The sequence below is a fragment of the Rhinolophus sinicus genome, chromosome 6 (genome assembly GCF_057876585.1).
Source record: "Rhinolophus sinicus isolate RSI-liver-muscle chromosome 6, RSI-T2T, whole genome shotgun sequence".
In the NCBI taxonomy this organism is placed as follows: Eukaryota; Metazoa; Chordata; class Mammalia; order Chiroptera; family Rhinolophidae; genus Rhinolophus; species Rhinolophus sinicus.
This window is the reverse complement of record NC_142506.1, coordinates 9324232-9350039: the sequence shown is the minus strand read 5'-3', so window position 1 is coordinate 9350039 and position 25808 is coordinate 9324232. Positions and strand designations below refer to the sequence as shown.

General features: G+C 50.9%; 1 long non-coding RNA gene across 23 annotated transcripts in view; it reads left to right on the top strand.

Moving 5' to 3' along the window:
• LOC109443383 (uncharacterized) overlaps positions 1 to 25808 on the top strand; it is a 243067-nt gene that overhangs the window by 115196 nt on the left and 102063 nt on the right. For 22 of the 23 annotated variants that reach the window (XR_016021479.1, XR_016021482.1, XR_016021474.1 and 19 more), the window contains one exon: positions 16039 to 16176. This is a non-coding gene — a long non-coding RNA (uncharacterized LOC109443383). Of the gene's footprint in view, positions 1 to 8406; positions 8504 to 16038; positions 16177 to 25808 lie in introns of all 23 variants that reach the window. The other variant, XR_012490624.2, reaches the window with a different exon arrangement.

Below are 25808 nucleotides of genomic sequence, written 5' to 3'. Positions count from 1 at the left end.
GTCATCTCTCTTTCTCTCCCTGGGACATGCTCAGATTTTCACACTCCGGTGCAGGTTCCTGAGCAACGGCAGGCATGCTGCCTGGCTGAGCGGACCCTGAACCCCAGCTTCCTGAACCTCAGAAGCAAAAGCCCGCAGTGGGCCACTGATGCCAGCTCTGGAGGACTAATTGGAGGGTGGGACACCTGACAGCTCCTAGGGTAATGAGTGTTTCTGGTGGCTCCTGGGACGTCACCCAGGCTGATTGTAGGTTACATGCTTTTTACAGGAATTGTGTCCAGCCACTGTGACAAAGGGAGAGGTCAGCAGGAGGGCAGGGCCTTTGTTTGAGTGGAAAACCAGACCCAGGGCCTCTAGTGGCAGGTCAGGAATGAACTGGAAGAAGGGTTTAACTCCTGGGGGGCTTGGAGAAGGGGTAGGAGGAGGAGAGGATACTGGGGTTAGTCCCGTGAAGGTTGGCCTTTGTCTGCGCCCCTCTTACCCCACCCCCCAGACCCCAGCATGGTACACAAAGTAGGCTCGCCATACAGGATTGGCAGGAAGACCAATGACGGAGGCCAGGGTTGGGGCCGCCCTGAGAAGGTGGGATATTCTCCATTGGTGTCTGTTCCAGACAGAACCACGGGGTCTGTATCTGCCCCTGCCCAACCCCCCGGGGGCACAAGGCTCAGTGCAGCTGGGTCCACAGTGCTTCACGGCCTTGCCAAGAACGAGGCCACTTCAAGGGGTGCGGGCTCACTCCATGTTTCCCCAGCCTCTCTTGAGACATCTTTTAAAGAAGCGACCGCTTGCCTGATCAGCCCTTCTCCTGCCATAAAGACGGAAAGGAAAAGTATGCCAAGTACTTCAAGACTCCTTTTCATCTCAGGTTCACCCATCTCGATAAGGAGATGACCTCATTCCTGGGGGTTCTGTAACTTGGCCAAAGTCACACGGTTCATTGAAAAATATTTGAGCACATGCGTAGGCCTCATGTATGGGCTGGGGACGTCTGTCTTGTGTGTTTACCACAACTCAGAGGTATCGACGCCTGGGGTGTGCTTGGCTGCGTTGTGGTAAAGGGCTCTTTGGGCTTAGAAGGCCTGGGATCCTATGACCTTGCAGTGCCCGCCCCTTCTCTGTGCTGTCCTTCTTTGTCTGTGGCTGTGCCTGGCCAACACGCATGCACAGGACAGGGGAACTTGAGACATGTTGTGGGAGGGAGGGCGACCTGGCTGATGGGACAAGTGGATTGCACAGGGTGTCCCAAATGGCAATCGGGGAGGGAGATATTCTAGGTCTGTCAGAACGTGTGGAAGGTGCTGCGGACACGCAGGGTTGAATCCTGTCCCCCCCAAAAGGTGTGTTCAAGGCCAAACTCCCACACGCACATGGAGGCCATGCAAACCCCAAGGATTGCCAGCAAACCAGAAGCTAGAAGAAAGGCAGTCAGAGATTCTTCCCTAGAGCCTCTGAGAGAGCGTGGGCCTGCTGACACCTTGATTTTAGGTTTCCAACCTCCAGAACTGTGAGAAAATACACTTCCGTTGTTTGAAGCCACCCAGTTTGTGGTCATTTGGAATGGCAGCCCTAGGAGGGTAATGTGCAAGGGAATGCCGTCCTGTCCCGAGGTGTGTGTGAGGGTTTTCCCAGATTCTATATAGATCCTGGAATAAATAAGTTTATAAATGCAGCAAGTTTAGGAAGCCTGCATGCTGGGGGTGAAGGGTTAATGTTTGGCCCACCCCAGGTATCCCTTCAATGTCATTTCACACCAAGCACAGCACCTGCCACATTGGTTGGGAGCCCTTTGGGAGCCAGGCAATGGGCACATGGCATTTCAGCCCCAGCAGCCCTGCAGAAGAGCTGGGACCCATTTCACAGGTCAGGGTCTGCAGACGCTCAGGCTCACTGGTGTGAGTCCCTTCACTTCACACCTGCCCACCTGAGGTGCTGGGCTTGCCTCTGAAAACAAGATGCCCAGAAGCCTGTCAGTGCCCATGTACTGTCACTGTGCCAGGGACACACAGGGAGCCTCACAGGATAGGAAGGAGGGCAGAGCAGGGCAGGCCCGGCCCCAGGGACTTGTGTTCACGCTTGGTGATGGCAGTGTCACTGTCATAGTGGTCAGGTACTTCACAGTGACCTGTGGGGGCGGGGGCAGGCCACAGGACTGAGCGGGAGGGCAGGCAGTGGGGGAACCCCTCACCGTTTGCTAGTCACTCAGCGCTGGACTTCTGAGAGGAGCTCTTGAACCGCGAAAGACTCCCACCTCACACTCTCTCGCGCTTGGGGCTTTGGAGGAGAAATCACGGGCTGGTCTTGCCCAAGTTAGCGATGCCCCAGCCATGGCACAGTGGCATCGGCATTAAAAAATCGTGGCGCCAAGCCCCCACCACCAGAGACTGTGAGAGTGGTTTCAAAAGGCAAGCAAACAAGCAGGTGATCCGAATGTCACCCAGGGCTGAGCTGCACTGGGTCATTAGCTTGTGTGCCCTCCCTTTGCCGCATCTGCAGCCTTGTGCCATGAGGACCTGGGTGGCAAATCAATCAGACAAGGCGTCAGGGAGTGACAGTCATGGGAGAGAGCCACCCATCAGTGAGTGCCCACCGCTGCCAGGCAACATGCGGAGTGTGTGCATTTCTCTTAATCCTCACCACACCCCTACGAGGAAGGTTCTGTAATGCCCCCATTTTATGGATGCAAACACCGAGGCCACGGGTTCAGTGTCATGCCCAAAGCTGTGAGGCTGGTAGCGGAGTCAGGACTGGACTCGAGTCACCTGTGACTCCACAATGCTAACCCCCTGACTTGACTGCCCCTCCCTGGACTGTCCGTGGGGACAGCTGTGGGTTGGGATTCCTGTCCACACTGGAAATCCCACCTGGGTCCCCACCCCTATAGAAAATGAAAGTCGCACATGGACCCTAAGTATCACATGTCGAAACTGGTCCGCGTTGCCTTGTTGAAAAAAGAGTTTAGGAAGTGCAGTATTTAAATTATCTCTAGGCTTCTCAGCAGAGTGGTGTGTGTTAGGACGGTGGATATTTAAATACACTCAGATTCTTGTTTTTCTCTTCCTGTTGAGCCCTGTGGGCGTGGTGGGGAGGAAGGCTGACTGGCGCACAGCTGAGATAATCAGACACTTCCGGATGCTGCGGGCCTGGAAGGCTGACATCGCTAATACGTGACCCCACGGTGACAACATTTTCCATTCTCTGATTAGAGCCCATGCGTCTTTGCCTTGATCCTCAAATACCTCTAGAGTTTTTGACCATTTCTCAGACCGAGTTCTGCTTCTAGTGCCTCAGCGTCCTGCCCATTTCTTTTTCATGCATCATTGATGTTTTACCAATTAAAAAAAGTATCATCCTCAAGATGGTCATCATTTGTTGAACACACAGCATTGCAACTCCAAAGAAAGAGTGGGAATGGATGAGGACATGAAATCAGCACCCTTCCCCCCAACCAATCGGAGTGTTTTCAGATATCTGACGTGTCTGTTCACACATTGACTTGTGATTTTTACAGAGGCATAGGTATAGGAGATCTGTTGTAATCTTTTATCTGATATTATCACCTGAGCATTTTTCTATTCTGTTAAAACTCCTTACGAACGATCCTTTTTAAAGAGCATGTAATGGTTCGTCAGGTTGATACATCGTATTCTAAAGCCAGTTCTCTGTTGTTGAAAATTAAGTTTCCTAGTAATTGGCTGTAGTATTACAGGTGCCAGGATCAGCTCTGTACCTGTCACTCTTCTCTTCTTGGGAAATCCTGTGGACACATTCTCAGCAGAAGTATCATAGAGTCAAAAGGCACAGTCATGGCTCTTGACCCATATTGCCAAATTACTTTCCAGTACAGTTGTTTATGCTGCCACCATCAACATGTGGGTATGCCAGTTTGGCCACAGCCTCATTCAATAGGTTATCATTCAATAGATGCAACTGGTCTCTTGTGAGATTTATCCTTTTTTATCCTTAACTGAGGCCTTTTTTTTTTTTTTCAAATCGGCTCATTTACTGACGCTCTTTGGGAATGCTGGTTTTGGCTCCAGCCAAATTCATTACTTTCCATGCAAACCCCTTCAAGTTGAGCCAGTTGCAGCTCAGCCTTTACTTAAATGTAAGTGAGCTTCAAAACGGAGCCTTGGTGTGAAATGCTGATGACTTTGAAGGCTGCAGGAGACACCCTGCTCCTTGCTCACGTCCAGTTAGCACGAACTCTGAGCTGGCGCTTGTAGTCTGCGTGACTTCAAACCTAACATTTGTCCCCCCAGCTTTGTTTTATGAACAAGGAGGGATTTTTCTTCAGAAAGCTTCCAGACTCAACTCTTTCAACTCTTTTTGAGCTTCCTAGACATTAAAAAAAAAATAAAAAAAAATGAAAGGCCCCGTGTGTTCCTGTTAAGTCTTTATTTGTGCGGCTGCGTGAGTTTTTAGATAGTTTTCTCTGATTTTCTCTTGCTACTCTAACCTCACCACATCCTGTGGGGTCGGGAGGCTCCCCTTACCCTGTTTATCTCTGTTCTCGCCTGGCTCTCCAGCTGGAACCTTCCTCCATAGGAAGGCTGACGCGAAATGGGGAGAAGCCAGGATGGATTTAAAGATCCTTGTTGTCCCAAAAGAAGACTGAAGCTTACATCTTAGGGTTTGTAGAAATGCCTGAATTCGACTCAGTGGCAATAATTGGATGGGGATTGGACTTTCAGTTTAGACTTAGGAAGCCTCAGGGTTCAAAGACACCTCCAAGGTCATCTCTTCCCATCCTTATCTGGAGCAGGACTCCCTACTATAGAATTTCTGGTGGTGCCATCTTTGTGACTTACACCTCTCCCCTGCTGGGCAAATCTGTCTCTTTCTTGTTGAATAAAACCAGCCTCTTTGACACTTAATGCCCTGAGACAGAGGGTGCTGGGGAAAGCTAGAGGGACTTGGAGAAGTCCTTATGAGAAGCCTTGGAGAAGGCTTGGAGAAGGCTTTATGACCTAGGTCTTGCTGTTCACACAGACCCTGCCCACAGCATGCATTCAAATCTGTCTGTGTCTTGGGGACTCTCTGAGCCTCATTTTATCCATCTGTCACTTGGGGACAATATAGCTGTCTTTTAGGATTAGTGATCACATGGAAAGTCCAGCAGTTCCCGGCACTGAGGAGGCTGGAGGTGAGTGGCCGTTATGAGCGATTTCTGTAGAATTGATCTGTGTAGAGTTTCCTTCCTTTTTCTGTGCTGATTCTTGGGTTGACAGTTGACCTCTGGTCACTTACGAGCATTTTCACTTGTGAAAAGTCTTGGTCTTCTTCTGACCTCCTGCCCAGGGAGAAGTCACATAACTGATTGCCTGGGCCTGTGTTAAGGGGTGACAAAGACCTACGTATATGTGATTTAGGACAAGACCTGACAGAGTATCTGGAAGCTGTGATTTCATAACAAGGAAGGGACTGATTTCTCCTCCTCAGTTCCTTGCCTCTCTCATCCTGATGTGTGTGGACTGAGTCCCCTTCATACCTCAAGGGCCCCTCATCCAACCCCAGCCCAGCTCAGGGAAGTGGTCTGGGGGAGACTGTCCTTGCTAGGGAAGTGGAGGGGTCACGGTCTGTCTGCCTGGAGTGCAGTCTCCACTTGACATTGCTTTTGCTTCTTGAACCAGGCTTTAAGGGCATGGGCTTCCCATGGAGGTGCCAAGGCCCTGGGGTCACCGCCTCCTTGCCCACAGGGTGAAAGACTCATACTCTTGCACATTGAACCTCGGAGTGGGTCCCCAGCAACCCCAGCCTTGCAGTTGATGGCGCGTGTGTGAGAGTCAGGGTCTCCAGCTGCACCTTCCCTGCCGTTGACCTGCTGTGTGAGCCCCTAGGGTTTTGGAGGCTTCGTTCCTTTCTTTAATAAAAGAAGAGGATGAACGTGTGGCACTATCATGCTTTCTCCAAGCCCTCAACCCCCTTGGCCTTAACTGAAATCCATGTGCACGCCTTATACAGATACGTGTGCAAGGAGAGCTGTTTGGGTGAAAAGGAGGTTATGGTCCCCTTGCTGCCCCCAACCCAGCTCCATCAAGATGGGGCCTCACAGGAGACTCTTGAGCTTGGGATTCGTGCTGTGGAGTTAGAAAGGGTAGCTTTGGAGGTTCTTATATAGGCCAGGGACCTATGATTAAATAGCAGCGGCATCTGCTTACCAAACACGAGCTGTGTGGTGCTTTACGTAGATGGTGCTCGGTTCCTACAGGCATTCTGATAGGTTTGTTCCAGATAAGGCCGAGGCTCGGGGAGGGGTTCTGCCTAGCCCAGGTCACGCAGGAAGGAAGTGGTGGAGCCTCGGATCCAGCCCAGGTTGTTTGGCAGCAGGGCCTGCGGCTCAGACTCTGAGCATCGCTGCCTCCTTGCGACTTGCGCCTTCAGCCCGACACTGGGCATCCCTGCCGGTCGGTGCTTTGAGTTGTCAACCCGTCTACCTCCTCTGATGGTCCCAGCCTTTTAGATGCTGCCAGCTCAGGGATGAAGAGGCATAGGCCAAAGGCATCTGTGTTTTTTTAGAAGACACGGTGCGACTTAACAAATAGCCTCTGTGACATCCCTTGTTTCACGATTTTGCCAAGTAAGCTCTCTCCCTTCCCACGGTCCTCATCACTGACTCTTGTTTGCACATTGGTCCCCGTTTCCCTCAGCACTCCTGGGCTTCCCCCTCGGAAATGAGGACGCTTGGTGGGTGGGGCTGCAGGAGGATGGCTCCCAGGGTTCGTACCTGTCTTAGGGGGACTGAAGCCGGGGTTTGGGGTTCTCCAATGTTGACTCTACACCTGAGGCTGCCTTCTCAGAATGGAGGCTCTGGGCAGTGCCCCAAGTCCCCTCTGCTCAGGAGCTCAGCAGACTAGGGGTTCAAAGCAACTGTCGACAACCCAAGGGATGGCTAATTGAAGAACGCTTGCATCAGTTCTGAAGCTTCGGTGACCAGCTGTCCCCTCGCACTTCTGTTCCATGACCGTGATGGCTTCCTATCCCTGTAGGATCAAGTCCCCAAACTGCAGTACTACGTTCAGGACCTTCTGTCAGCTGCCTCCGCTAGTAATGGGCATGCCCACCGTCACGGTGACGGATGCTGTGGTTATGGACGGCTTATCCCGCTCCCGTCGCTGTCACCGCAACCCCCTGACCAGGGTGTTGTTATTGACTCCTCTCTGATGAGCAGAGGCAGGTCTCAGTTTAGTGATGCTCATGTCTTGTTTATCCTCTTTCCTGTTGCCCTCCTCCATTCTCTCACTTCTTTCCAGTTGCTGATGACAGGTCACCTTCTCTAGGAAGTGCTCTATGGTTGGCTTCCCCATCATCCCCATCGTCAGTGTTTCTTGAGAACCGTGATGAACAGTTTACCTGAGTCACATAATGTAACCTGTACCACATGATGACCTTTCATTTATTGTCTAGCTGCTTTAGGTGTGATGTCTTTGCCCAAGCACGTGTTTGTCCATCCATCCATCCATCCATCCATCCATCCATCCATCCATCCATCTATCCATCCATCCATCTAATCATTCAACAGATGTCTTACCAAACTCCTTCCCTGTACTGTGTGCTGGGGGAACACAGATGAGGAAAATGAGTCTCTCCCTCAAGGCTCTGGGACTCAGCCGTCTATGAAAACAACGACAGGTGTTTGCTGCTTCACAGCTCTCATTCATTGGTCATGGCCTTGAATTCAGGCTTCAGCCCCTTCTCCATAGGGTGCTCCGAGTAAGCGGTTCCCATCTAGAAGTGGTCTGTTTACTGTCCTGGTCCTAGCGCTTTCATCCTGGTGGCACGGGGCCTGAGCGGTAATGATAAGAAACTTCCTGATACAGGTTGAGTTCCCTGGGAAGCCGCTGGACAACTCTGAAGGGCCATCCCATCACAGGCAGGATATTTATTATGGGATGCCTTTGGGATCAAGAGCTGTGAGACTGAGGGGGAAGAAATCAAGCCTGGGCAGAGGGAGAAGTCGAGCTGTGACAGTGTCCCAGCAAAGCCTCCACTGGTCCCATGGGACCCCCGGTGATGGAATGGCCCTTCAGAGATGTCCAGCATTGAGATCTTGGTGGATCCATCATTGTATGTGGGCTCTCCTGGAAGGGTATGCGGTCTTGAGGAAGGTATTGTATTTGCCTTGAAGGTCATCATTTGTCAGCGCCTTCAGCCGCTGCTCTGGGTGATGGCTGGGTGGATGAATGTCTGCTGTGTTGACCATTTTATCCCCAGTACCTAGCATATAACAGTCATCCTATATTTGGGGGCATGCATTACTTAAGCTTTACAGAAGTAGCGTGATTAATTCAGTCAGCAAATATTTCTTATTTTAGCCAATGATTTTTTGAGCTTCTATAATCTTGGGGGTTTAAGGTGGGTGGCGGCTCAGCACTGGCTTCCTGTAAGAGCTAATCTTCATTCTAGGGGTGTGACTTCCTGGACGGTGTCCCCTGGGCCAGTGTTGGACCCCTTGCTTCCTTGGCTCCCGAGAAGATGACTTACTGAGATGGAGCGTGACTGGGTAAGGGACGTGTTTCTCTGGGAGGGGAATCTCCATCCAGCCCACTTCTCGGTGCACCTGGCTGCCATGGGAAATTCCCTGCTTGACTTATGTGCACTGATGTTTGACCTCCCAGGAGTCTGGAACTTCCCCAGGGGTCCCACTGGCCCAGTGACTTCCCATCATTTGAGTCCTTGGAGGATGGAGGCTCCACTCCTTTATGCTGAGTGGAAATATACGCGTTCTCTGAGTCACGAAAAACTGCAGCTTAGCGTCTAAACAACCACATGGTCTTTTTATTTCAGCATGTAAATGAACTGTCATTACAGTTCAGGAAGTAGACACTCTGAGCAGAGAGGAGATGGAATCAGATGATTTTTAGATATGAAAGAGACCTACAGCTTGCCCAGTCCAACCCCCTCCTTTGCAAGTGGCTCCAACTGGGGAAGGGATTTGCAAGGTCACTCAGCAGACCTGAATTTGGAGCAAGGGGCAAGGGTTTGACTCTGCAAAGCGTTTGCCCCTACAGGTCACCGTCCCCTGCCTACCCAGCCCAGTTGCCTCCCCAAGGGGGGCACCAAGAAGATGTTGCCCCAACTGGCATGTGGGGGGTTGTTTTTATGTGCACACGTCAACCCAGGGATCTAAGAGGCTTTTACCGAAAGCAATGGCTTTGATGTTATGAATATAAAACTTAAGCTGCTGGCAGGAAAGGAGGTTTTTGGGGTTGATTTAATAATTTAACACCCCTGAGGTGGGAGGATGTTTATGAGGGAAAGTTGAATTTAAGTGTTGGTGCGAAAAGGAAAGTTTGAGGTAGAAGTGAAATGCGTCCATGCTTCAAGGGAAAGTCACCACGTAAGATGGACTCTCCAGAAGCCACCACACCCTGTTTTGATGGGAGGATTTGCACAGCACTTGACAGTTTACCAAGCATTTTCACACGTGTCAACTCTTTCAGCCCACTCCACACAGCCTGCAGCTTTGAGGGGGAGCGAGGCCAGGAACCCGGGAATCTCTGACTCCAAACCCTTTCTTCATGGGACAGTGGTGGGGTCTCATGCTCCCTCCTGGGGGGACTTGTAGGGTTCAGGAGCCCCGTTTCTGGAGCTGGACTTCTGCCCTCCCCACCAGCTTCTCCTCTGTGGAGAACTTGGGTACTTTTCTCACCATGTCGTGCTTTTGTTTCTTGAGCTGTGAAATGGGGATGGTAAGAGTCCCCACCTACCTCCTGAGTTATCATTGGCACGAAAGCACTGCTCAGCTCCTGGCACATGCTGGAGCTGGAGAACTGTGTTAGGACTGTAGGACATCTTGGAGCCATTGCAGGTTCGGTTCCCGATCTCCACAACAAGGCGAGTATCACCATGAAGCGAGTCACACAAACTTTTTGGTTTCCCAGGGTATGTAAAAGTTACGTTTACACTATACTGTAGTCTATTAACTGTGCAATAGCATTATGTCAAAAACAAAACAAAACAAAACAATGGGCATTCCTTAATTAAAAATATTTTATTGCTAAAAAATGCTAGCCATCCTCTGAGCCTTCAGTGAGTCTTAATTTTTTGTGTGGGTGGAAAGTCTTACCTCCAAGTTGAGAAAACTCGGTATGTGCGAAGCGCCGTAAAATGAGGTACAATGTAGGCTTTCCCACATTGCGGTAACAGCCTCTCTGGATTTCAGGGACCTACCCGCTGGTCCCTTGGAGGGCAACTCGAACACCCTTCAGTATAATGGGTGATGCTACTGCTTCTGGGTCTTTCATCATTCTAGTCCCTCCACCTTGGAAACTAGGAGGATGTGTAGTGAGTGACAGCTGGGTACCAGGCCCTCTGCAATGTGCAACGTGAATGGCTCATGGCTTCATACTCCGTTAGGCTCGCCCAGTAACTGGGCCAATTTCTTCTTTTCTCCTTTGTGTTCACACACACACACACACACACACACACACACATTTTTGAATAGGTAAGTCATTCACAAGACAAAACCCAGAAGGGATAAAAGGGGTCATTGGAGACGCCTACCCGTCCCTGACCCCGGACCCTTGTTTCTCCTCCCCGATGACACTGAAGCCCCCCATTTGTTGGGTCTCCCCGAGATCATCTGTGCATGCTTGAACTCCAGGGAAAAGATGTGTGTCTGTCAGTGCATCTACAAACAAGTATTGAGCTGCGTCTGTGTGCAGTGCTGGATGCTGGGTGGCAGTGGTGGGGCCACACAGGACAGGCAGCTGGCGTCTCAGCACCTTGCAGCTTCTGTCTGCACTGAGACCTCACCATTGCTGGGCTGGGGGCTGTGGCTTCAGGGGACGGGCTGGTCTTGGTGCTGGGGCTGCTCCGTGGGCCCAAAGCGCCTACCTCCCTTGTGCCTGTGGAAATCCCTGGCCTCAGATCCCAGATCGTCCGTGTTCTAGGTGAAAAGCCAGGGAAGAGCCGCCCTCCAGCCTCAGTTTCCTGCAGTGTGAAATAGGAATAACCATAGCATTTGCCTTAAGGGTTCTTGGGAGGATCACGTGACTCTAGATGCCCTCGTCACACTGCCTGGGACACAGGACAGCCTGCCTCAGCTGCCTGTATTCAGTTCACACTGTCCATGCCCTCCTCCATGGAGCCTCTCCTAGCTGCGGCGTGGTGGCGAGGAGGGGGCCCCCCAGGCCTGGCCCTGGGCGTGGGAATAGATGGGGCCATCTGTTTGTCTTTCTTGTTCCCGGCGGGAAGAGTGGTGGTTCAAATTAAATCTCAGTTTTATCCTTTGTCGTTTTCTACGCAATATACCATAACATTTGTACATAAGGGGACATGGCTTTTGTGACGAAAGCTTGCGTGGGTGGTTGAGGCTCAGCCCTTTAGGCCCATTACTCCCGTCCTGCTCAGCTCTAGGTCATCTTGGATGCGGGTACGATTCCAAAGTGGCAGAAAACATTATTACAAAGGTGACACCAGGAACTACTGCATACTCAGATTCACCAAGCGTTCACTCACTCTCCACCCTGCCCCCCTGCGCACACACGTACCCACGCACGCATGCACGTGTGTGCACCTTTTTTCTGAGCCATTTGAGAGTAAGCTGCAGACCTGCCCTTCTAGTCCTGAAGATTTAGCGTGTTTCCTAAGAACAAGGACATTCTTCTGCGTAACCACTGTGTGATGAGCAAACTCAGGAAACTGCGCATTGCTCCAATTGTATTATCTAATCCACAGCCCACACGCAGTTTCGTCAGTTGTCCCAATAATGTCCTGTTGGATTTTCCTGATCACCAGTGCATGTAGTGGCCATATCTCCTTCTCCTGGAGTGGTTCCTCGGCTATTCTTGACCTTGACATTTTCGAAGAGTCCAGGCCAGTTGCTTTGTAGAATGTGCCCCCGTTTGGGCTGGGTTCTTCCTTCTTGAAAGCCATACTGTCCTACTCGTTGTACTTCGTGTCCTGTGTCCTATACTCCTTGGTGGTCCGGTGTGGCTAGTGGTCACACCCACGTTTTGTAAATGAGCAAACTAAGGCATAGGGAGGTCCCGTGATGGGTCCCTGGTCACATTCCCAGGAAATGGCAGAGCTGAGATTCAAATCCAGGATCATCTACTCCGCCTGCCAGGCCCTCGGAATAATGACATCTGTCAGACCCTGAGAATAACAAAGTATTAAGCAAGCACATACTCTGTGCCCAATTTTGTACTAAACTTTCTGCGTACACTGCAATGCGTCCCCACCCCAGTCCTGGAAGGTAGCTGCTCTCACCAGCCCTGATATACAGGTAACTGCTCTATTTACAGAGAGGTTAAGTGGGCTGCCCAGGATGCACAGCTGTTAACTGGTCGGGACTCACTCTGCCCCGGCATTGCCCTGGATTTGCACGTGCTTCCTCTGCCTTCAGGCCCGCTGGAGCTCAGAGTCCCAGGCAGACATATGAGCCAGGCTGGAGGCTTTCACCAGCTTTGCTGACCCTCCAGGAGAGGCCCAGGACTACCTGTGTTTATCTCCTTATCTGGGGGCTCTAGGGGGAGTGAAGACATCCCAAGGCCGGGGCCACTCTCACTGGCTTCCTGGGTTGGGGACGGGGGGAGCTGGCCTGTTCTCTGCTCCTGGAGGTGCCTCGGTCCAGCTTCATGGTCTGTTTGCAGTGGTGCTTTGATGATTTCCAGGTCGGGAGTCGCCATGAAGTCATTCACTATATGGCTGGCTCCCTCTCTTGTGCTGAGCAGCCCCAGGCCCCTGCCGATGGGGTGGCTGGTCCTGGCTGCCGTCAGCATGCCCAGTTGGCCCCACTGCCCAGGCAGCACCCAGGGGGCGTTCGAGGCCGCTGCCCTGAGAATGAGGCAGGCTTGTTCACAGCGCAGCTGGTGATTCATTATTCGATCCATGTGCCTCCCCTTCTCGATGGAGAAAGTTATTAGGGCCCTGCCTTTCAGGTTGTGGCGAGGAGCAGACACTCTGAGACTGTGTGTGACACACTTGTAATTCTGCGGGCAGAACAAGGAAGATTCCAGAACACAGTGGCCAACGGGCTGGTGTCTGGGCCCCGATCTGCCTCTCGCCTCCTAGGGACCTTGGAGATCCTGGCTCTGCATATCACGGGCACTCAGGCTGTCAGTCACCAGAGCACAGTGTTGGTCCCCACCAGTGGTCTTCTGCCATCCCGAGTGACATCAGGGAAATACCGTCGGCATCCTGAGAGAGCCTGTGACCCCTGGTTCAGGTGCAGGTACAGGGTGTCTCTGTCCAGCGCAGAGCAGGGGACTGTCCCATCCTTGGGACAGAGTGTTGGCAGGAGGACCTGGGAGCCACAGCCACGTCACCTTAGGCCCAGGCCCCCGGCACATGTTGCATGTAGGGTCCCCTCAACACCTGCTCGCTCCCTCTTCCGCTAGGCTGGCTGGATCCTGAGGGTGAGTGACCGAGCCAGTTCTGTCACCCTACGCTGGGCCAGTCTCCTTTACTCCTGGCTTGTTCCATGGGTGGTGTGTGACCATATTGCCTGCCATGCTTGCTGCATTGAGGGGGGACTGTGACCTTTCCACTCTGACCACCCCGGCCAGCCAAGGAACCCCTCCCCCCAGCTCTGGCAGCAAGCCTCTGGCTGGGCTGACTCCTGGGAGAAACTTAGACATTTCAGTTCCTTAATTTCCACGGAACATTGCTCCATGGTTTAAAACATTAATTAAAAACATTAATCAGTTTGGCTGCCTTGGAAAGAGTTTCTTTTTTGGAGGGAGCTGCTTCTCTGGGTTGTTGCCTCCCCTCCTACAGGAGGATGGGAAAGAGCTTGCAAGCGAGACAGCGATTCCGCCATGAGTTTCTTGTTTGGTGTCAGGCAGCCTCTTTGGCCTCTCTGAGCTTTAGTTTCCACGTCTGTGAAATGGGGATGCTGGTCATAGTGTGGCCTGATCTCCTGGGGTCATCGTGGGTGCTCAGTGGTCCCGGGAGGCTATGCCTCAGCAAAGGGTCCTGTAAGGAGGGCGCTTGCAAATGGCACTGTTGCTAGGATGCCTTTCGTCTCTCTAGGACCCTGTAGTGTATGGAGTGCCTCTTGCATGCAGTAACTCGTTTAATCCTGGCGGCACGCCTGGGAGATGGGTAAGGGTTATCGTCTACTCCGTCTCACAGACGAGGACCCTGAAACGTGGGGGTCACGCCAGGCCTGGAGCTGAGCCCCTTTGACTCAAGCCCGGGCTTTAGCTCCATTCTCACTTATTCCCTTCGCCCCATGTGCTGAGCCCCACACTAAGTCTTGTGGTGAGAGGAAGAGGGATGGGAGGCCTTTGCCCTCCTTATTGGGAGGACACTGAGAAGTTAGGGCCCAAGCATTTGCTTACGTGGAATGCATCATCGCTGACCCTTCTCACAGCTTGTAATGTGCCAGGCAGGCCACACGCGTAGCTCTGCAAAGAGTCTTGATTTCCGTGAAGAACAAACCTTTAAGATGAGCCTGCTCAGAGAGTAGTCATTTGCTCAGACTCTGAAAAAGGCTTCTCGAGTAGAACTGGGATGGCAGCCCAGGCAGCCTGACAGAACCCACAGTCCACCGGCAAGCTGGGCTGCTGCCCTGTTGGGGTCATGGAGCCAGTGCATTTCCACAATAAGGAAAACGTGCTTTCTGGGTCACGATGCCCGAGAAGCAGGGGAGGCTGCCCCCAGGGGAGTGTGGATGTGCTGAGGAGAGCATCTTTCTGAGCGCGTTGCCAGTCAAAGGGCCTTCTCCGAGTGAGGGGGAATTCACCCTGTCCTGCTGGGAACTGGCACTGAGCATCCCCTGGAATCAGCGTGAAGGAAGGAGACAGGAAACTCTCTCAGGCTTGCAGAGCTGTTACAGCGCTCACTGTGACACTTACACATCCAAGGGAGGGATGTGATACCCAGAGGACCAGAGAAGTGAATTATGGCCAGATCTTTCCTGGAGGAGAGAGGGAATTGATGGTGGGGAATTCAAGCCACCCGGCCTCTGTCCTTGGGGCGAGGATATTTCTCTAGCCGTTCCCAGATGGAGGGCAAATTCCCCTTCAGAACTCATCAGTTTTCTTTCTTCTGAGTCTTTGTTTGCTGAGTTCCATCTTCTTGATGAGCTGGCATCCAAGATGCTGGGGCCTTTTGTGGGGGACAGGAGGGAGGGTTGGAAGGGGACAGGATCACCCTATTGTACATGTCATAGGATGGCTTTCTGGGGGTGCCACACCATCCCTTGAAGGAGAGGAAGGCAGACCTGCTTTGGGGTATCTTAGAAGGACCTCCCAGAGCTGGTGAGACCAAGGGCGGTCCCCTCGCCCCATTCCCCACACTGTTTCATCCCTTTTGGGTCCCTCACATAGCTGTCTCGATAATCAGTTAGGATAAGAATCCCTGGTGAGGCTACATTTTTTTGTTCCCTGAGTAATGCAGGATGTGCACTGATAATGCTACCAGACGACAGTGTGGGGCCCAGATAAAAGTGAAGACCAAATTAATCTGATGCAGTTTCCCTGGCTTGCATAATCCCCAGCGGCTATGGAATGCGATGGGCATAGGTACAGGCCATTCTCAGGAGGAAATGATTAGGCTTGTTATCACTCCCCTCTAGCCACAACTCCTGGAATCAGATGAATGCAAGTTTTAGTGGGGAAGAGGAATGCGATTGATGGGTTAAGGCCTGACCCTTGGTTCTGGTCTGGTCGCTTCGGAAATATGGAGCTATCAAAACTGATCTCATAGGATTAAATGGCTTAATGTATTTAATTATCACAGTACTTGGAGCAAAAATTAATATAAGACCCGGTATTATATTATATTATATTATATTATATTATATTATATTATATTATATTATATTATATTATATTATATTATATTATACCTGGTCTTATATTAAAATAAGACCGGGTTTTATATTATATGAAAGTAAGACCGGGTCTTATATTAATTTTTGCTGCAAAAGATGCATTAGAGCTGATGGTCCAACTAGGTCTTATTTTTGGGGAAACACGGTAGTAGATCCTTCTTATTTTTTAAATGAATGAAATATCTCATTACTGAATCTATTCATGTGGGCATCGATACTAATCATTTTGTCCTTTTCTTGTATATTTCCAGAATCCTGTTATACCTGGGCTGTAGGTGCTTTTTATCTGGAAAAAATAAAGAAAAGTATCCATTCAGCACTCCAGAGGGACTTGAGAAGTGTCCTTCCCTGAAGGAAAGCTGTAATATCTTGAGATTTGGAGAATTAAGGTAAGGGATTTTCTCCTTTTGAGCCTTTGGGACGAAAAACGGCTTTTGGAATTGGTGATCTCTTGCAACCCAGCTTAGGTTGTGGTTCTCGACCCCGCTGCCTGGCTTGCTGTTCTGCTTGCTCCAAAGTTGGCTGTCTGTCCCCTCACTTTGAGACACAGGGCCTGGCTGTCCGCATTTGGTCGCCTGGACCTTGTGCCTTGGGCGCTCTTCTTCGGTCCCCAGCCAAGGAAGGAGCCCACCATGTCCCATGTGGATGCCCCACTCCTTCCCACGTGGCAGAAGGTGGAATGCTCAAGCCGTCCTGCTAAGACATGTGGAGACGACATCAGGAAGAGGACGAGGAGGCGCAGTGGCGTCACATGATCAGATCAAAACGCCGTTGGGGGCATCTGGAATGCAATCTTTTCCTCCCTACCTCCTTGAATTGCATGCTCCAGCCACCCCAGGTCTGAGGCTACCTGGCGCAGTGGGTGAGAGGTTAAAACTGAGGGCTCCAGGCAGACCCAGTTTGTCCTGGTTTTGCTACTTGCCTCCCCTTGGGCAAATCACTCAGTGTCTCCAAGCCTCCGTTTGTAAAGTAGGGATGGTATTAGCACCTGTCTCAGGTGGATGTCCTGGGTATTGAATGAGACGGCGGAGATAAACAGCTTAGCATGCCACCTGGCACAGAGGGGCAAATGCTTCCAAAGGTTTTTTCTTTTCTTTTCTTTTTTTTTAGTATTCATTAATTATACCATTTAGAGGTCCTTCCATGCAGTGGGCTCTTTTGAAGTGCTTACTCAGCACTTCTCTCTGCCTTTCACCTGCCAGCAAATCTTCCTGAGTAAAGGCTTGTGAATGACCTTGCAGGGTGTGCACAGACCCTCGCCCTGCGCAGAGTTCATTAGTCTCTCCCCTGGACTGCAGCCAGCAACGTCCGGCCTGCCTCCATTGCACATTGTGGTTTCTTCCCCGTCCCCTGGCTGTCCCCCCCAGTGGCTTGCGAGCTTGTTCCAGCAAGGACAGTCTCACATGTCCCGGCGCCCCAGGCTCCGGATTCCCAATGTGGATGTTGAAAGAACAAATGAATGGATAACTGAAAAGGAGGGAGTGGAGGGGAAAATAGAGAGACAGAGAAAGAACCAAATGAAGAACGTTTTTAAAGCCTTATAGCAATAAATGAGGTCAAGTTGCAATTTTTTTTTTTTAAAGGAGGTGTTGAAAAGAATAAATAACTTGATGAAAAGAGGAGAACAAATCCTCCCACACATTTGAAAACCATGTGGGGATGGAAAGGTGGGAGAGGGTGTGGACTGGTGTGAAGATGGCCAGGGAAGTCAGAACTAAGAGCAGCAAAAGGATTGTGCTGATGGGCTATTTGTGTCATCTTTTCTCCCATGCCGGGCATTTTTCAAAATGCATTTGTGTTTCTAATGTCCCACGTTCAGACGTCTCGGGACACAGAGTGGAGAGCATGTGGCCTTGCCCTTCAGTCAAGGTGGGGGGACTGATGCACACGTAGGACACTCCAGATTCAGGAGGAGTGTCGGGGGCTTGGGGAGGGGCCCTTGTCCTCGGGGAGCCTTCCTAGAGAAGGTGCTGCCTTAGCAGACTCTTGAAAGCCGAGTAAGACCCTCGGAAGGAGCCGAGAGAGCGGATTTGCAGTGAAGAAGCCTTTTTGTCCTGTGGAACCCTGTACCCTGTGCACTCCCGTTTCCTATGCATTTGCATTTCATGATCTAACTTCCCACCTCTGGTGTCAGAACTCATCCGCAGTGAGGACAGCTGACAGGACTTCCTGTGCAAGTGCTGTTTTTGGCCCTCAAGCACTCAGCCAGTCCTAGAGTTTTGTTGTGGACGCCCACGCTCCTGACCCGGGCAGTCGGCTTTGGGAACAGGAGTGAACGTGGACATGCAGCAAGCAGCCTTTTCTGTGATCACCATGCCCTGTAGTTTCTGGGGGGCTGGAGCACACTGTTCCCATTGGGGGAAAGGGCAGATGGCACTCCGGTCACTGGGACAGAGGATCTGAAAGCTGGAAGCACCTTCGCTTGCTGCCAAGGCTGCAAAAGAGAGCAGTTGTTGCCTGTGAACGGAGGAGAGGCTTGGCAGGTCTGTGTGGGGGTGACGGGAGAGGAATTTCCCTAGAATTCAGCTGCTGGGAGCAGGCAGAGCAGGGGTGGGTGCTGGGATTCAGAGGCCCTCAGTCCTGAACACGTCCGGGGCAGGGCTGGTCTGTGATGGGGGTTCTGACAGAGGCCCAAGCATTTGGCTGTGCCTGTGGTTCTCCTTATCCGAGACTCACTGCTCTCCTACTGGGAGCCTGTCTGCCTGCATCCCTGTCTAGAAAGCAGCTTAGCTGGGCTGCATGCCAACAGAAGGGCACCTGCACCTTTCCCATGGACGAGGCTGCCATAGAACAGAGGTCCCAGTAACCTGGGTTCCACCCCAGCCCCACCTCCCACCACCTGTGACCCTGGGCAAGTTCTTTACCACTTTACAGGCGTCTCTTTTCTCAGCTGCCAAAGTGACCGGTCCCCACTTGGGGGGAGGGGAGAGGGGGGTCCTGAGGATCACAGAGTCAGGCCTGAGGAGATGGTCAGTGAATGGGAGACCTTATTTGCTCTCTTCCCCCTGCTTACCTGTCTAGCTCCCGACCACCTCAGTGTTACTCTGTCACCCAGGCCCCTCCTTGGATGTGCACACGGGATTGGCTTCTTCCTTTTGACCTCCATCTTGCTCTCTCGGACCCCTCTCCTGGCCCTGCCCGATACTCCCCAGCTGACCCCTCTGGTCCTTGGTGAGAGGGCGTCCCTGACGCCTCCTGCCTGCCTGTCTGCGGACACGAGCCAGCGCTCGTCTTCAGCTGTAGGCGTGTGTGCAAAAGTGGCTTCCTGTGTTCGGTGTCCACTGTATTGAAAGAACTCTGGCCCACTCGGAACTCTACACTTGAAACAGAAACATTTGCAAAACACCTCTGGTTTTGGCCCACTTTACTATTACTGTTTCTTGTGGTTTCTTTCATATTGAGGTTTTTGGCTCATTGCATTTGACCTGGAGTTTATTTTTAGTTCAATTCATGTCAAAACCTAAGAGCAAATGCAGACGAGGGCTTTGTAAGGCTGGGGGAAAATGTGCCTTATTTATTTTATTTTTTCCCCCTGATAAGATCTGTCGCATAATCGGATGCCCAGCTTCCTCAGCGTTGGTGCCTACAATGGATGGGTTTAGAGTAAAGGCCAAGCTTTGGAACCTTCAGTTCCTATTATTTCCCTGGTGGGTTTCATTCTGTCTCTAGAAGTAGCATCCGACTTTCTTGAATACCAGCTCTTCTCCCTGGATTGCGAGAAGGCCCTGCGTCTCGTTTTCTCTCTCGCTCCAGCTTTTGGCATCACGACATGTGCACAGGACATGCTTTCTCAGATTGACTGAATTTTAGGGCCCGGAGTTTGAGCCACAAGGTCAGAAAGGATGCAGACAGTGCTTTTCCGTCAAGTGTACCTTAGTCTGCTTGGGACAGAAAGTAAGCACGGATGTCTGCTTAGGACTTTACGCGGTTTATAAAGTTCTTTCTCCTCTTTTCTCCTGTTTTTAAACTCCACGACTATTTACTGAGAACCTACAGTGTGCCACTATGTGGGGTGCCTGGAATAAATCAGAGAAAAGCTACCATGCTTGCTTTGAAGGAAATCCTGAGACAAACTGGCTTTATGGTTCCATGTTGCTATGCACTGCCTATGTGTATCCCCCCCAAGTTCATCTGTTGAAACCCTTATCCCCAATGTGCAGGTGTTAGTGGGTGGGGCCTCTGGGAGGTCATTAGGTCAAGGTCATGAAGGTGAAGCCCCTGTGATGGGATTAATGCCCTTATAAGAGGAGACACAAGAGAGTAGCTTCTCTCTCTGCTCTCCACAATGTGGGGACACCGTCAAAGACAGCTTTCTGCAGACCAGGAACTGAATCTGCTGGCACCTTGATCTTGGACTTCCAGACTCCAGAAACTGTGAGAAATACATTTCTGGTTTTTAAGACCCCCAGTCTATGATATCCTGTTACAGCAGCGTGAGCTGACTTAAGACGCCCTTACTTCACAGATGGATGAACTGGACACTCGGAGAAACTGCATCGATGACAACTGTCTGCTCCTTTGAACAGGCGTCTTCTGAATCCCGTCACTCAAGCCTGCACCCCACCCCCCACCCTGATCTGCAGGTGTATTTGGACTCTTTCCTTGCTGCTGCTCACTGCTCCATCGGGCTCTCCTTCCCCTCTCCTCATCTCTTTTTCGTGGCCATCTTCCTTTCCCCCTCTCCCAGCTCTATTTCTTCTGAAAATGAGGATCTTTCTCTCTCCAGTGCCTCCTGGGGGAGGAGATCGGATGGTAAGCGGCTGTGCTGTCGCCTGAGGCAGTGGCCTGTCACCCAGTCCCCTCCCCTGCATCTTCTCTGGCCACCAACACGAGGGAGCAGCTTCCTCCCTCCCTCCCTGCCTCCTTGACTTTCTCACTAGGAGCCAGGTCCGGTGCCAGCTGTGGGAGACAACAGAGCAGATACACAGTACACAGGGAGAGACACAGTGAATTCAAACAACTGTATTTGCAGCGTTAGGCGCTAAATAACTGTGCTACTGCCCCCCCCCCATTCGTATACTGAAGCCCTAGACCCTAGTGTGGCTGTATGTGAAGAAAGGGACTAATGAAGCTTAAATGAGGTCATAACGGTGGGGCCCTGATCTGACAGCACTGGTGTCCTGATAAGAAGAGGCCCCTGAGCAATCCCTGTCCCTCTGTCCACCATGTGAGGACACAGCAAGAAGGAGGCGTCTGCCAGCCAGGAAGGGAGCGTCCCCCAGAACCTGAATCGAATGGAGCCCTGATCCCGGACTTGTAGCCTCCAGAGCTGTGAGAAAACAAATGTCTGTTGTGTAAGCCAGGCAGCCGCTGGCATTTTGCACAGGCAGGCTGAGCACACAAACACACGGAGGCTGCGTATCTCGGGCCATGGGCCGCAGGGCAGTTGGATTGCTTTGGCCCCAAAGCCACTCTGTGAGTGTGGAACCCAGCTGATGCCTTTGATCCTTCATAGCCCCATCTTGAAAGCTAGGAGCCCGGATTGAGTAACCACAGGAGCCACTCGGGTCCTGTTCCATCTGTACCCTGACTTCAGGGTCTCCCGAAGCGGGGCCCCGTTGATGGTTTTCACTTTTCCTCGCTCAGACACAACTGGTACTTAGTGTACACTGCTGTGGTCACAACCTCAGGCTTCTGTGAAGTAGAGACAGCTCTGGACTCCTGACAGTTCCTTGGGACCCACCGGGCTGCCTCCCTTTAAGATGCACCCAGCCCCCCATATTACAGGAATCCGTTCATCCCTTTGTTCATTTCTTCCGGAGTTTGTGCATTCTCTTCATTCGCCCCAGAAACAGCTAAGCCTGGCAATTCTAGCAGCTCCTGTCAGGCAACACTGCAAAGGTATAAGGCTTATAAGGACGGTGGTGGTGGTGGTGGGGGTACTAGTATGAGCATGAAAACACTATCACTAATAGGACCCATAATAATAATAAAAATCACACGAGCTCAAATGTATTATTCATAGTGTTCCCAGCACTTTCTATATATACTCTTCAGGGCATATGAGGGGATAGAGATTAACTAACGTGTCCAAGATGGCAAATGAAGGAATGTTCCTCTGGACTGTATGTGAAGCTCATCCTAGTACAATATGATTTCCAGTTCTGTTTTGTGGTTGTCGTTGAACGTGAGCCTACCATTTAGAAGCTTTTACTAACGAGAGAGCCATTTGCTAACTTGAAGTCAGTGCTGCCCCATCCCAGGTAACTCCATCCTGGTGTGTGTCTCTTAGGCCTCTTATCGTCATCCAGAGACGCCACCTCTTGTCATCCAGGTGACGTCCCAACTCGCACTTCAGGTTCTCGCCAGTGTAGTGAAATACATAACAGAGCCCCACATGGCACCCAGCGGGAGCTCCTCTGGGGTGTGGTGGCTTTCAGAAGCCGTCCACTGCCCGGGCGCTGTCCCACGGGTCTGCTGGAATTCATATTCTCCTGCTCTAACCCATATTCTCTCCAGTTTTGTCGCTCTCCCAGAGCTGGTTGCACTCGGGGCCTTTAGGAAGAAAACACCCATTGGTGGCATGCAAGGCATCCTGAGGATGTTTTTTGTTTCCCTCCAAAGATGAAACCTTAAAACCAGAAAATTGACCTGACCCAGGATCATGCAACGTTTGGCCTCAAGGACTCATATGGGCATTTTTCTACTGAGGCACCCTGGTTTCATGCCCATGGGAAATCACTTAGGGGACCTTTAAAAATAGTGGGTTAAGGAAAAGTTTCATAGAAATAGAAATGAGAAAAAAAAAATGAAAAAGAAAACCCAATCGAAGGGCCATCTTCCCTGAGCTTGTGTCATCCATAGCTGCCCTGACCTTGCTGGTGTGGGAGGGAATCAGGGAAGTGACTGACTGGCGGGGAGAGGGCACTGCACAGGGAGCCCGGAAGGAGATTTGAGCCCAGGTCTCTGCTTTGCCACTTGCCAGGCCTGTACTCGGAGGAAGGCTCTTGCTGCTTCTGAACCTCACATTCCTCCTCTGCAGAGCAAGCTGTTCTGAGGACCAAATGACATTCCTGTCTGTGAATCCTGAGAGACACACACCTGAGACGCTAATGGGAGCTGAGCTGGTGCATTCATTGTCCATTTGCTTCGGAATTTGGAACCTGACTTTCCCCCAGCCATCACTGAAAGCAGGGGGCGGGAAGGCTGCCCTGGTCCCTCCCAGCTTACACATTTCACATTCACCCCAGTTTTTTTTTTTTTTTGTTCAGGCTGCTAGAATGTTTCAGCATTTAATGGGAACAGCGTAAGACGGTCATCAGAAGGAGCAGAAATCAGAGAAAGTATTCCAGAGGTCATCATTTTGTACCTGTACCCCTGACACGTCCACTGTCCTACACACACTCTCCTACACAAACTTTACTTTTGGGACAGTTTTAGATTTTACTGAAAAATGGTGAACATAGTTCAGAAGGGTCCCCTGTACCTGACGTCAGTGGTCCCGACTATTACCATCTGACATCAGTGTGGCACTTTTGTTATCATTAATGCCCAATATTGATACATTATTATTTCAGATTTCGTTAGTTTTTATCTGTCCTTGTTCTGTGCCGGGATCGCATCCAATACAATACAATACTACATAACAGTTAGGCATCCCGTTTCCTTAGGTTCCTCTTGGCTGTGACAGGTTCTCAGACTTTCCTGGCTTTGGATGACTTGGGCAGTTGTGAGGCGTACTGAGCTAGTCTTCTGAGGAAGGCCGCTCTATTAGGATGTGTCTGGTGTTTTTCTCATCAGTAGGGTGGGTAATGGGTTTAGGGAGAAGGGACACGAAGGCCAAATGCCATTTTCATCACGTCGTCGTAAGGCTCTGTCCTCGCAGGGTGACCGATCACTGTGAATGGAAACCTCGGTCGCTGGGCTGTCGGACTGTTTGTCAGGTTTCTCCACTGTATAGATACTCTCCCTGCCCCCACCCTCTTCCTCGTGCTTGGACGGATGTCACCACGTACGGCCACGCTTAAGGAGTGGGGCCTTATGTTCCCCTTGAGTGGAGTATCTAACCCACTATTTGGAATTTTTTATCCATGCGAGATTTCTCTCTTTTCCCCCATTTATTTACTTCCATCAGGATGAACTCATGGATATTTATTACGTTAGGTTGGTGCAAAAGTACTTGCGGTTTTTGCAGTTTTTTTTTTTTTTTTTTCTAAGCTTTTAAACCACAGTTACTTTTGCACTCACCTGATACTTTGGATTATAATCCAGAATGACTTCATTGCTCAGATTTTTCCAGCCTTGGCCACTGAGAGCTCTTTCAGTTGTCTCCTGTGTCTTTTTGGCATACTCCCATCATTGTGGGTTTTTTTGTTTTTGTTTTGTTTTTTAACATTTTCTTATTTTCTGACACTAAGTTGCTTCAGGCTCATCTTGCGTATTTCCTGCCCCAGATTTGGAATTGGCCCGTTTCTCCAAGGAGCCCTGGTTTCTTTTATTGGAGAATGGTATTAGAAACCAAGATATTGGGGCGGGACGTGCTCACTGCTATTGGAGTGTCATTTTTTCTAGGCCTTCTCAGCCAACAGAGCACTGAAATATGCATGTATATACTGATTTGTGTATATACACTTGTGTATAAATATTTCCGTAGGTATCCATCTATATCCACGTTAAATGCACCAGGAATTCAGGGTGATGTCCTAACACGGATCCCTTACCACACTCCACATGCTTTTTTTTTTAATTAAAGTATATTGGGGTGACAATTGTTAGTAAAGTTACATAGATTTCAGGTGTACAATTCTGTATTTCATCATCTATAAATCCCATTGTGTGTTTACCACCCAGAGTCAGTTCTCCTTCCATCACCATATATTTGATCCCCTTTACCCTCATCTACCACCTTCCTCCCCCCTTAACGGACTTGTTTTTTTCACGTGCATCGGTTGGCAAGAGGAGGTGATGGATGGCGAGGTCTTAAAGTCCACATGGGCCGAGAGCAGTGGACTGAGAACTCTGGACTTTCCCCTGTGGGCAGTGTAGTCTCACGAGCAGAAGTCAAGATGAATCGGATACAATTGCACAGACACTCAGAAATATGTGCTTCCCAGAATGCTCACGGACTGGGATGCTGCCCCCCTCATGGGCCTTGCGTGCCCTTCCTGGTCTGTTGGCCTTCCTGTATTCCTGTAGGAAGCCTTCCCTGCCACCCCTCCCCTCTCCTGCCTCCCCCATACATGCCCTCTCTCCACACAGACTTCTAGAGCTCCCTGGGCTTACCCCATTAGTAATGCACCCACCTAGTTATGTTTTATTTTTTTATTCTTTTCAAAATCTCTGCTTGTCTGTTGCTCACACATGGACCGAACCCTTGAGGGAAGCACCACTGTCACCTAGGCAGTGCCTTGCACACCCCACCCCAAAACAAAGAAGGGACTCATCCATTCAGTTTCAGAGTTTGTGGGGGAAATGATAGAGTGGCCAAAGCACATGCCCCTGCCTTCTTGGAACCTGACGCGTACAGAATATGATGGAAGCAGTTCACACACAATGCAGGATCTTATACCTGGTTTCCCTTTCGCCCAGGGGTCTCAAACTCAGTTGTCTGCAGGGGCTCGGCAATAAGTAATGCGTGCCTGGTGGGCAGGCCCCAGGAATCGGTGGGGAACTGGAAAGGACACAGAGCTGGTGAGGAGCCGGGACCTCTAGCCAGTGTCCTGTCTGATGGCCCAGGGTCTGTGCCTGAAAAGTTGTTTGTGAATTTGACGATTGTCCCTGTGCCTGCCCAGGATAAAGGGGCAGTGGCCATTTTGTGGCCGCTGACTGTGGCCCTGAAGGAAAGCTGGCCTGACGTGGCCAGATCTGATTGTTCCAGGGAGACTGGGGGGGGAGGGGGGGGGCTAGCCCCTTCCTATTTGCCTTCTGTTCCTGACATTGTCACTGTAGCAACACTTCTTACCCTGGCAGCAGCCCATGGCCCCAAAAGCAACAGTTGCTTCCAGTTTGCAGGATTGTTGTTTTTTTTTTTTGTCCCACACTCTGGGAACCAGCTTCATTGGCTGCTTCCAGAGCTGACACT